The 12,655-nt window shown below is 38.2% G+C and overlaps 1 non-coding gene across 1 annotated transcript; it reads left to right on the top strand.

The window, feature by feature from the left end:
• The first annotated feature begins 2,463 nt into the window (after window positions 1-2,463).
• On the top strand, window positions 2,464-2,565 carry LOC145769788 (U6 spliceosomal RNA). Its single transcript, XR_014289101.1, has one exon. It is a non-coding gene; the product is annotated as a U6 spliceosomal RNA (small nuclear RNA).
• Window positions 2,566-12,655: the final 10,090 nt, after the last annotated feature.

Here is a 12,655-nt window from a genome sequence, read left to right as displayed (position 1 = left end):
TGATGGTAAAAAATCAAATTGAAGCTTTTGCCACAACAGATAAAGTGTCACAATCAATATGCAATTATGCATAGCCCAGGCGGTAAGCTACATTCCATGTCCTCACAAATGTGTGCCACTTTAATTGCGTAATACAGGGGTCACCAACCTTTTTTGCATGCGGGCCACTTTGGCACTAAGGAGAGCTGTGGCGGGCCGCACTAATAAAATGTTAGGTAGGTTGACTCTTATGCTAGAAAAGAACGCATTTCGTACCCAGTATCCAACGTTACATGTTGTTCATAGTTATGTTAGAATACCGTAGCAACAAAATTAATCGAACAACGCTCCTGCTAGGCCAAGCTCCTTTTACAACACTTTTGACTTTTTTAACAATGCCTAATAAATAGAGGCCACTTGTTTTGTGCACTTATAGCGAGGCGAGGGGTTTCATCAGAATATTCATCGCCAAGCAAGAGTGGTGTTGTTACTTCGCTTCGCAAAAGATATCTTGCAATTAACAGTTTCAGTAAACAAGGAAATGTTTGACACATCGCAATACAGGCAACAATAGTGACCTGCAAACATATCAGCAAAAAATAGGCTCCAATAACAGGGAAAAAGAAACCAGGTACCATCTTCTCTCGTGTTGTCGCTATATGTCAGGGCACCCGTTGGCTAACCACTGCCTGGTGTCGTCATCGATGGAAACTAGGCCTTCCATACCATGAGGAGGTCTGTATAGCCGGCAATCCTTGATAATGTGGGCTGCCGTCTGCATTTCACCCAGGGGCGTATCCTCAATGGAAGCAAGGGAAGCATTGCTTCCCCTGTCAAAATTGAAAAAAGAGAAGCTGATATTTTTCAGTAAAACGATTTCGTAATTTCTTTACCTAAATGCGATTTAGAACGGTTTTTTAACTCATGCCCCCCCGTATGATTTTGAACTCGGTTTTAATTTGAAAAAAGTTGGAAGCCAACGGAAGCGAAGATTCGTATTGCATCCATTGCTCTCGTTTTTGCAATAAGAAGAAACAAGTTTGAAAGAAAGGAAAAAAGCAGCGCAAAGTTTTCGCAATTTACGTTTCTTTTAACTAATCGCTGGAAGCGATTTAAAAATTGCTTCCAGTCGCGGGGTTGCCAGATTAGCCAAATTCCGCGAATTAGTTTTTTTTTAAATAACTTTTCAAAATGCATAATAATCAATATTTCTCTAATATTGTAACCTTACCAGATGAAACCATATTCAACATTGTTCAATACATGTTCTATACTTATTTAATACTCGTAATGTGGCGGATCAAAACTCATTCGCTACTTTTATAGGCTAACTTGCTATTTTTGGGCTACTTTCAGAATTATTTTTGCTAGAATTTATTAAAATTCACTACAAGTTATAAAATATATATGTAAATTTTATTATTTTTGATAGAAACAGGTAAATATATCCATTTGGCCTTTTTTGTCTAATGTTTTTCTTGTTTTGGCCTTTTCTTTGTATTATTTTGGCTTTAAGACTTTTTCATAGTCTGGCAACTTTGCTCTGTTGGATGTTGTGCCAGTGAGCTATGTAATGAGAAAATCTAGGGCACTGTTATGGTTATAATATCGGCCTTGTAAGCAAAAGTTTGAGCCAAATGTTGGCTTTACACTGTTATCCTGGCTGGATAGACTTTGGAATAAGACAGGATATGTGAGGTCTAAGCTAGACTTGACTTTGTAGCTGAGTTTTTGGTGTTCTCTAATTATAGTCGCATTTTTGCCCCTTGCCCGTTCGTGTGTAAGAGCTACCTTTAATAAGTTAATAGCTGTTTATCTGCTAATAAATTTCATACAAAAATTGCCCTAAAAGTGTTTCCAGAAAGCAGTATAATTCATTATTTGAGTGTAATTTTGCAAAAATTTTCCGGGGGAGCATGCCCCCGGACCCCCCTAGAAAACACGTGCCTTCGGCACGCTCTATTCCCCCACGAGTTTTATTGCTTCCCTTGCTCAACCAACCAGGATACGCCACTGATTTCACCACACTCACAAGCAGCACTCTCTGCCGAAGAAAGCAAGTACCTCCAACCTGGCCGCCCCGGCAAGTACCGACTTTGGAAAACTAAACTTGCTACAACTGTCGCTATAAAGTTATACGGAAGAACAATCATCAGAATGGCACCCCCAGACCAAGCACAGCGCCCTTGTCAGGGCGAACAGCACCAGCTGTTGTAGGTCAAGGAGTGACCATTCTGCAACTAAATGTTGAAGGCACCACCAACGCTAAACTAGACATCATCACACCAGGTGCCATGAAACAAACGCTTGTGGAAATCACCGAAAAGTCGTAATTTATGAACAGTCTTCCCTCAAAAAAGCAATGAGTTGGTTTTTCATCCTTTTTGTGAGAATCTATAAAACCGTCTTTTTTTTATTATAGACAACTGTCACTTACGGTGCTCATCAGCGTGGCAAGAATTTGTTGATTAACAACATTTTGCAGTACTTGCTTCGGCAGTACATATACTATAATTGGAACGATACAGATTAGCATGGCTCCTGCGCAAGGATGACACGCAAAATCGTGAAGCGTTTCATATTTCTTAAAAAAAAAAAGTTTTGCAGTAGGCTTACTAAGCTAAATATTTTCATAATATAATCAGAAAAAGTCTCTAAATTTATATGTAATATATTGCCAATTTATTATAAATTGAGTAGGCACACCGACCCATTTTGTCAACAAAAACTTGCATAAAGAGAACACTGCTCGTGAAACACAATAACGGTGAAACTCGCACTAGTGTTTACATGACATTTGCAAACTTAAAATAAGCAACCCTATGCTCACAGACAATTTCAAAATTTGAAAACAGACGTTTTAATCAACCACTGGGACAGTGTGGCTGGACATCGCATTGGAATAACTTTAAGCAACCTCCACCTAGAACTATAATCTGATTGGTCGATCGGTGGAATCGTATGCAAAGCGAAAATATGCTTCCAGGAAAGTATTTTTTGCCTTCGTGCTCTTTAACTTCTTCAAGAAAAGTATTTTTGGTTATACTTGTACGCTGATACCTTCCGCGGGCCGCAGCGATACAGCGTGGCGGGCCGCATGCGGCCCGCGGGCCGCCATTTGGTGACCCCTGGCGTAATAGGTAGCCTGGTTTAGCCGCCGATCTTTTTAAAGTAACCTTTGGCTCTAGCAATTAGCATTGCACAACATCTATTGCTCAACTCACTTCCAAAGAATTCGATACGTTGCATTTCTAGAAATTTCTCTTGACTTGAAGAAATGTTATTTAATAACACACTTCTATGACTTTATTCGTATATGTTTATGTGTTTTGCTAGAAGCCGCGTATTTTTGATTAAGTAGCCTTTTGAGCAGATGTTGTTATTACAGTAGTAGGCTAGGCTACATAGTAATAGGCCAAGTCGTGTAGGCTATTCGTTGGGAATTCTTCGGTGAAGTTAATTGTGTTTAGAGTTTGATGAGACCTTTCTTTATCTGTTGGAAGTGCTAAACCAGATTCTAAAAGTGGGTGCTATTTCCGTGCGAAAACCCAGTAGGAGACAAAAGCGCATTCTCGAAAAGTTGAAAAGATCGCTCAACTTGTTAAATACCTGCTTATATGGAAAGAAGACTATAGTTTCAACAATGCAGTGACAGGTGTGCTGCCTTGTGCCGTTCAGAATCTTGCCAAGACACATGAACATCTTCTTCACAGGAGATGAACCAACAACTTTCGATCTGACGTTCTTGTAAGTTGATATTGCAAACCGGCCATCTTCAAATACACAGCATGTAGTCCCCGGTGACTTATTATATCGTTTGAAGCCTCCTTATCATTTAAAGACTGTGTCTTTTTACCACCCTCGAGACATTAGCAGTGACCCGAGTGAAGTGTTAGCGTAGGTATGAGCCACTCCAGCAGATGATTCATAGATCCTGCTCATCTGTTTCACTCCAGGCCATCTTGGCTTGTTCACGCCGCCTATGCCATTCAAACTGACATTAAAATAGGCTATCTAATATCTATTTCAGTGGTTTGAAAATTTTTGATCTTGCGGCACCCTGTGAAAAAGATAAATACTTTGCGGCACCCTGGCAAAACTGGGTCAATTTTATGAGATTTCTGTATTTCAAATAACTGTATGAAATAACACAGAATGAGTTGTACAGTGTAGCGCGCGTAAATAAATGTATTTATTCAAAAGTTAGTGTGAAATTTGGGCTTGACTTCTTGCACAGAGTCCCTTAATATTTCGAGGCACATTCGACAAACCCACCCACATTTCTTTCTCGACTATAAGCAGTCGTTCTCGTTTTTTAGTTTTAATGTTCGTTTCAATCGTTTGTACGGAAAATCCACTAATTTGGAGACCCAATTGTAATCGCAAAGCAATTCACAAAATATATTCATAAGTATAAAGAACAAATCAATTATAACTTAGCCTTTTCTCGATTAGCTATGTAGGCTATCGCGTTTGTATGCGCAGGTATCGTGTTTATTTGTATGCGCAGGTATCCCCCATGCAAAAGTTTCTATTTTATAATGGTTCGCAAGCAATCGTGCAATTTTATAATCGTTTTGGGTCACACAATCCGATAATCCATCACTGCAATTTGACTTTGTGCGCCATGAAACGCAGAGTAAATCAGGAAACCTGGCAATAATGATGCGTTTCAAACGTTTATATGGGAAAAACAGCAACGAGTCAAAATCTCTTTCACGCTGTTTTTCCTGGGCGAGAAAACAAAGGCTTACCGCGAATTAGAGTTAAAATTAATAAATAAATTCCACACTTAACGGGTTAAAGTTAAAATAAAGAATGGGCCGCAGTATTGCAATATCTCGCGGCACCCTTGAGCATTGCGATTGGCACCCCGGTTGGGAACCATTGATCTATTTGTATCGCCTGTTTAACTTCTGGTAGGAAGTTTTGAAGAGGATACCTTTAGCTTAATTATACCCGGAAACCACCAATGAAACAAAGACAAACTTATAAAAATACCGAACAGTTGTTGCCTATATAGCATTAGCAAACATAATACCGTATCGGCATTGCTCCACTCCACATCTGCTCTGCTTAAGATAAATGTTCACATTTTTTTTGCTTTCAGTTTGTGATATTAAGTAATCGTAGCTTAATGTTTTACTCGTGTTGTCGAGACAAGACGACTGCATGTTTGTTTTAAGAGTGTTGATACTGTTGATTCAACAACCAATAGTCTATATTCAAACTACAATTCTGCTTGTAGCCGAAAGGACGAAGATTGAGTGTCTTATTCAAATTTTTTCATTTTAGTGATATGAGCAAGTTAGTTTCTAACGTTGGCCTATGGTTAAAGCCTTTTTTAGTCTAGAATATTTCTTCATTTTTTTTTTATTCCCAGACAATTTTTCAAAAGGATATCTGGGCTTAGGCCTATCTTTACTGGGCTTAGGCCTATCTTTACTGGTTTTTAAGTTACGTTATCTTCATAAGCTTTGTTGTAAGCTTAATTGTGTTTGGATATTGTGCGATTTTACTACTCTTCTGGGATGAACATAAATCATTTTATAAGGCTGTCAGTTTATTTTGCTTTTCTCAAGTTTGTTTTGCATTAACGAATAGATCTGTGACTATATGTTTACAATAATTATGATTTGACTATTTTTGATTTACCCCACTCAATCTAGCGTGAGTCTAATATGCGACACACGAGTCTGCTACATTGTGAATAAACTGTTCCAGCCAATGGTCCTTTAAGTTTCTCAACCAACATTTTAACTTTTCTATTGAGGAAAGGATGACACAAATCTTCAGTTTTTGCGTTTTGTGATTTGCACAGGACTCACAATGCTCAAGTGATCCAATAAAAGGTGTTTTTTAAAAGAAAGCAAGAGGCCTCCCACCATTGCACAATCACATACTGTACTATCAAACATATCATCGCGTTCTTTGATAAGCGTAGCCAGTGGGCCCAAAGGGCCTTGGTCCCCCACGTCGTTTATAACTGCTTAAAATTTTATACTTTCTTCAAAAAAGCATCTGATAGGAAAGCTATCATTGATAAGTAATATGTGATTTATTTTTGCCGTTTTGCAACCGGTGTAAGTTGCTTCGTGGTTAGGCCTACATGTTGTTTAATTTTGTATCATACTTACAATGTGGCAAATGTGCTCACATTGTTTGCCTTATAATCATTTCTTTTCTCAAGAATTAACCACTTCACGGCCATCCACATTAGGAAACCATTTCTAAGGGTTAATTATTATGTCCTTACTTAGAATTGAATCCAGACAGACCAGAAACGGAGACGAAGATCAGTTCAGTTTCAGATTGTTTTTATTTCTGATCATCACAACAAAAAACTATTTTTGCCAAACACAGCAGAGCTGCAGAGGTCCAGAAAAAGTGCGAAACAGTCTCGCATAAGAAGTTAACACCAAGCTGGTTGCATTATTATTATTGTGATGGTTGTGGTTGATTCAAACAGGGATGGATTCAAAGCGTGAATTCTTCTTGTTCCTTGTCCTAGAAGTTAGTAGAAAAGTCGTCACAGTTGTTTTTAGTGAAACGTCTTTTTACATTATTGTAACAGAACAATTTGGAAAGACAAACCGGAGTTTAGCACCACAATATAAACACACGCGCTGCTGCTTTGCGACCAGTAGGCTACTCGCAGCAAGACAAGCATAGATACAAGAAAAAGTATCTCATTCTAAGCGTACTTAGACCGGATATTATAATAATGCACAATTGCACAGAGACGTTGATGACGACAAAGCAGCAGAACATAGTAAAGTTCGTGACTGCCCAAATAGCGTTTTCTAAGCTGTAACTGTTTAAAGTAAAACTTTGTATCTCTTTTACAGTTTGAAATGTCATCACGACACCCTGATTGCGAGAAAGCCGATGTTTTGGTCAAACAAAGACTTAGTTCACTTTACAGTTTTACGTTGAAGGATGTGCATGTAGCCTACATGTAGCCGGCAGTTTACTCAGTGATTTGGTAGTACGACAGATACTGTCTGTAAAATTCTTTGAAAAGTTAGTCTAATCTGGAGTTCACGACAATTGTTAAGAAAAAGACACAACGAAAAGCTTAACAGTAAAGATACTTCTGAGGGAGCACTAAAAAGTTTTTCATGTCATTTTAATTTTTGACGTGAATGCTCTATAAAGGTCTACTCTACATTTTTAAGCATAATATTAATGAAGACAAATGCAATTAGGCTGTTTATTGTTATGTTATTGTCTACTCACTAAGGGCTTACTTGCCTTCGGCACAGGGCCGGTCCAGTAAGTAAGCCAACCTTAAGGGGGGGGGGGGGGGGCGATTTCAACAAAAAACACAATGATGTCTACATTAATCGGATTTTGAAAAGTACACCGTTAATAAAGTTACTTTTCTGTGTTTTTTTTAGGGGAGGAGGTCAATTGTCCCAATATGGGTCCGCTCCTGGCAGAGTTGCCAGTTCCGTGGTTTTCCCGCAATATTGTGCTAGTTTTGTTTTGGAGTTATGGGAAAATTTTAGCAGTCGTGTTTTTTTGTTTGGTTTCGTTCCATTTTCACCAAAATGTTTTTCGATTTTGACTGTATTTTGCCAAAATTTGTTATATTTTGGGTTTTTTGGACTTGGTGTATCACTTGTGACAATTGGGCTATACTTTTCACTAACTTAGCAATTGGGCTAGAAATTATAAAAATTCCTGGCAATCTTGGCCACTTCCTGGTAAGCGTAAAGTGAATTTTCATAACAAGCGTCAAGTTATAGCATTGTGCTTGGAAAAATCTGTTAGTGTAGTTCGATTGTAAGACATGGCTGATTTATGACGTCGTAAGTTCCTACGACCAGGCTACTGTTACTGTACTTGGTTCATCTTCCATTGTATCATCGTCTATCTATCGAGAGTTAATTTTCATGAAAGAGAAAACATAGGCTAATTGATTGCTATAATTTAAGTTCAGATTTTATAATCGACCAAGGGTAAACAACAGTAAAGCGTGTGGAAACTTTAATAAAGCAGATAAAACGAACCAACGAGACGGCGGTTAACATAACATACAAAAATAACCTTGAAATTGCAAACGTTTTCGACATGCAACATATTATCCAGCATCCGAACAACTGAATTGCCATTAACAAAATATGAACGAAAAATAAGTGACTGGGTTGCGCCTCTGTAAGGCTGCACTGACACTGTCTGCTAAGCAAAGCACTGAGCAACGCATAGCCTATCTACGATGGATACAGCGCTACATAAATACACACCATGTTATTGTTAAGGCAATTCACTCCAAGGTTTGATTACACAAGGAAAACACATCACATGGCCATTTAATTAAAGACGTTGAGCAGACATGAGACACCTCCGGCAAACAACTGCCTGAACCCAAGGATTGCAGAATTTGATAGCATAGTCTCGTGGATTTCAACACCGAATTCAGTAGGTCATTTACATGTAATTGCAAAAGACTTTTAAGGTTTATGCAAGCAAAGCAGGATTGACATTCAAACATATGGTTTCATTTGTTTGCATGACGTAAACGGTAGGTCTACAGGCATCTGTATTGTATATTCAGTGGCTTTGACAGGGGGTGCTTTCAGACCCAGGATGATTTTAAGGGCCCGAAGCCTTTCCCAGGGGCCCGGGAACGTGATGAAACCATCGGGTATTGCTTGCGTATAGTGTGTTTGATTTGGGGTCAGAGGATCTCATGGGTAGGCTATCGGGTCCAATTTATAAAGGTTATTTTGTGTTGTTTCGAAAAGTTTAGAAATTTTGATGTGAAAATATGTTAGCCTAATTTTTAAAGCAGCTGTCGACTTGACAGAATTACTGTGAGCAGAATTTAATCATGATGAATCACGAAACGGGAAGTTTGTTTTTGCAGCTGTCTTGTCAACAATGCAAATGAAGGCACCAGAGCTGTGCGAAAAAAAGTTTTCTTTGGCAGAAATAAACGGAAATTTTATTCTATAAAAAGCAGTTCGTAATGCAACAACACAAAATTACGGCGCTGAACTGTTTTATTTTGTTCAACAGGGCACGAGTACAAAATAATTGACGTGGTGAGAACACAATAAATCTAGCCAGGTCAGAGACTTAAAGAACCGGCCTCGTTGAAGCAGGGATTCTTTTAGCATATAGCTGCTTAGACGAGGTTTTTACGCCATTGTATTGAAGAAATGAGGTCGACATAAAGCTGTAAAAGTTATGTTTTTAAAAGTTCAATCATTTTTCGAAGAGGAGGAAATAAAATTGGCTTCCATCAGGAAAGTTGTTGCATATTATATTATATTTTTGTTCTTCACGTAGCGTAATGGGAACCAGTTATCCAGTCATGGCGGTGGGACACCTGTTGGAAAACTTGTCTAATCACTGCCCAAGAGCAAATATAGTACAGAAAAACCTTATGGCATCGGCCAGTTACAAATCTAAGGGGGGAGCTAAAAATGGGGCGATTGCCCCCTAAAACACAGAAAAGTAACCTTATATACGGTGCATTTACAAGGTCAGGTTAATGTATACCTACACATCATTGTGTTTTGCTGAAATTGCCCCCTACCCCTCTTAGGCTACTTGCTGGATATCCGCCTCTGGTCTGCATGTTTTTATAAAGACCATTAACTTCCTATTGTTATAGTATAGACTTAGACTAAAAGTCCTTATAGACTTCTTATTGACTATTACCAGCAAGATAAAATATACAAGTAAGTTTTTACCTTCTAAGCTTAATTTTGGTTCTACGCTACCTTATAGCTTGTGCAATCTGACTTAACATAATGTTGAAAGGCGTTGATTTTACGTCTGATTTTCTTTAACAACAATACGCAGAATTAATGCAATCAGGCTAAATATCAAATAGGCTACATTTGTAGCATTGCTTTCCTAGTTTTTTTCATGAAATACAGCATCCAGGTAGTGGTAGGTTGGAAGTCGCAATATGGATGAGCTCCCAAAGTAAGTTTATTTTTAACCAAATGATGAATCCCATGCTTTTACCAACGCAATTTCACAAGGCAAGAGTTGGGAGTATTTACAATCGTTAAAATGACTTTCCTTACAACATGAAGATAACCCACGCATCCGAATGGAGGCGTGGGTTCGAATCCCACTTCTGACACCATGTAATGTTTTACGGACTTCTGACGTCTAACTTGCTTCGGACGAACTCTCATGTACAAACATATATCTTTATTGAATCTCAAACATGTACTCAGACTAACATACTAGCAATGTATACGCAGGCCCGGATTTAGGGGGGGGCAGAGGGGGCAGGTGCCCCGGGCCCCCCGACTTTTGAAGGGCCCCCTACGTGGAAAAAATGTGATTTTGTGTTATTTTTTCTTCCTTTCAGCCTTTGAAGTTTCTTTAAAATGGTGTGCAGTGCTGGATTGATGCTACTGTAGACGCAGAGGTGGTTTTTCGCGCCGTAGGCTTGAAAAAATTTTTTGCAGGGGGCCCCCCGATCTAAAAGTGCCCCGGGCCCCCCATCAGCTAAATCCGGCCCTGTGTATACGCCCACATAGCTGCGGCACTAAACGATTGACTTGGACAACTAGTTGAACTCGAATTGGAGAATCTGCCGCAACGCTGCCAGGAAAGCGTATTTAACAGCGGCCAATCAAGAGGTCATGGAAAACGCGCAAGGCAAAATGTGAAACACGAGGTACAAACTTAAAAGGCAAGTTCTCAAAAGATTAAAAGTTTAAAGGCACATCTCCAATATATTACAGTTGACAGGAAAATGAACCTTTCATTGACGCTTTAACAAGAATTTTCCCGTGATGAGCCTTATCAAATCAAGTCATACTGTACTAGCTCACCATAACGTAGTAGGATTCCAGTACGCTCAATTGTATTGAAACTAAATGCATTTTGAAAGAAGTCTGTAGCCTATTGGTTGGCTTAATTTCTGCATTCTAAAACTGCAAATCGCAACCGACTCTTTCCATGTTTAAAAGAACAACTTAATTTTCTAAGAAGTTGACTACGCCTGTCTAGTTGCGCATGCAAATAAGTTCTCTACTGTATTGTAACACTGTTACTAGTGGCGCGTGCGCCAAAGTGCTGTTATGTGTAAAGGCTACTGGTTCTTACATTGTGTGAGTAAATTGTGTTTATTGGGTTTATGCACTTAGCCTGTGGTAGTAGCCTAATTAGAATCTTGTAATTAATTTTACAAATTTTAGTCTGTTGCATTTTTAAAGAAAAACTTAATAAATCGAAAATTGTTTTAAAATCCGTTCTCACTTCTGAAACGAGGTTTCAAAACATTATTTTACTGTAGAAAAAGCGTAAGTGGTCACTTTGTGCAGTGCCTGTCTCTGGATCAGTAGCCTACTTTATTTCAGCAGGAGCCTGTTGGAATTAAATTTATTTTATGACCACAAAAAGGCTAAGTGTGTAAGCAATATAAATTAATACTAGCAATTTGAGATACCCTACGAATGTATATTCCCGAGCAGATCTTCAATTGTTTTGTAAACCCTGGCTGAAAATCGTTGGCTATCAAGTATAACGAAATAGCTGTTGAGCAGGTTAGGCTGTTACGGTGTAGTTCAGCATTTAAGTTGAATTTTGATTTGCATTTAAGAATGATGATGAGATGAGTGGTATTTAGGCGGATAAACGCTCCAAATAAGTTATAAACTCAAAATCTGCAATATTTTAGAAACATCTATCAAACTTTTGTAACTTAAAAGTAAATAAAAAAATACCAGTAACCTCTCAAGTACATGTAGCTCCACACACATTTTTTATTAATTCAATAAAAATGAGTTAAAAGACATAGTTAACTGAGAACAATGGCCAATATTTCGATCTTATGGATTCTCAGCGGAATGAAATGAGAGTAGAGAGTTATCTTAATTGCTTCATAGTTTTAGATGATATGATTGTTTTCAAGAATGATATAAAAAGCTGTAACGTACTTCGTAATTTCTATGACTCGGTTTTTAAGCTTGACCGAATTCGTAAATCTGCATTTGTAGGATTCAACTTTGAAAAAACGCTTCACCATTTTCATTAATAAACTGATCGCATCAACGGATAGGGTTACTTCTTATTGTCTGTTTTATTAATTCTCTGAGATTTGTTTAACAAGAAAACTCGTATGTTGTAGTCCACGAAATTCCTGTACCCTACTTTCCCACATGTTAGCAAGAGCTAGAAATGTCTCACTCAAGTAGACCGTAGTTACTTAGGATGTGTTTTGTAAGAACAATTGATATTGGTCCGCAATACTAAATCAGAAATTAAGCAATCAAACAAACAGGCCTACAGAGTTTATGCAGAAACATCAAGATAGCCATGAATGTGATCCACAAAATAGCTCAATATCTATTTGAAACATTTTATGCTTCTTTTTAAAACTATATTTTAAATGCCAAGAAAGCAATTCCAAAAGTTGGTGAAGGTCACAAATAGATCAGCTCTACATAGAACAAACAGCTTATTGGTAAAAGTAATATAGACGCACAGAACCATAGTTTGAGAAAGCCTTTGTCGTATGAGATACAAAAACAAAAGCAAGAAGCAGCGAGCATTCGAAAACAGCCAAATAAGGTCAAGTCGTATTTGTAATCAAACTGGTTCATTTCCACTAAAATGCTTTTGTCACTTGCAAAGAGAATGAACGGTTTGTGCGTAGCCTAAGTCGGTAGGCCTATATACTTGTCAAAATTCACGATAT

The sequence above is a fragment of the Aplidium turbinatum genome, chromosome 4 (genome assembly GCF_918807975.1).
Source record: "Aplidium turbinatum chromosome 4, kaAplTurb1.1, whole genome shotgun sequence".
NCBI classification, from domain to species: domain Eukaryota; kingdom Metazoa; phylum Chordata; class Ascidiacea; order Aplousobranchia; family Polyclinidae; genus Aplidium; species Aplidium turbinatum.
The sequence above is the reverse complement of the archived record's forward strand: the minus strand, read 5'-3'. Positions and strand labels throughout refer to the sequence as shown.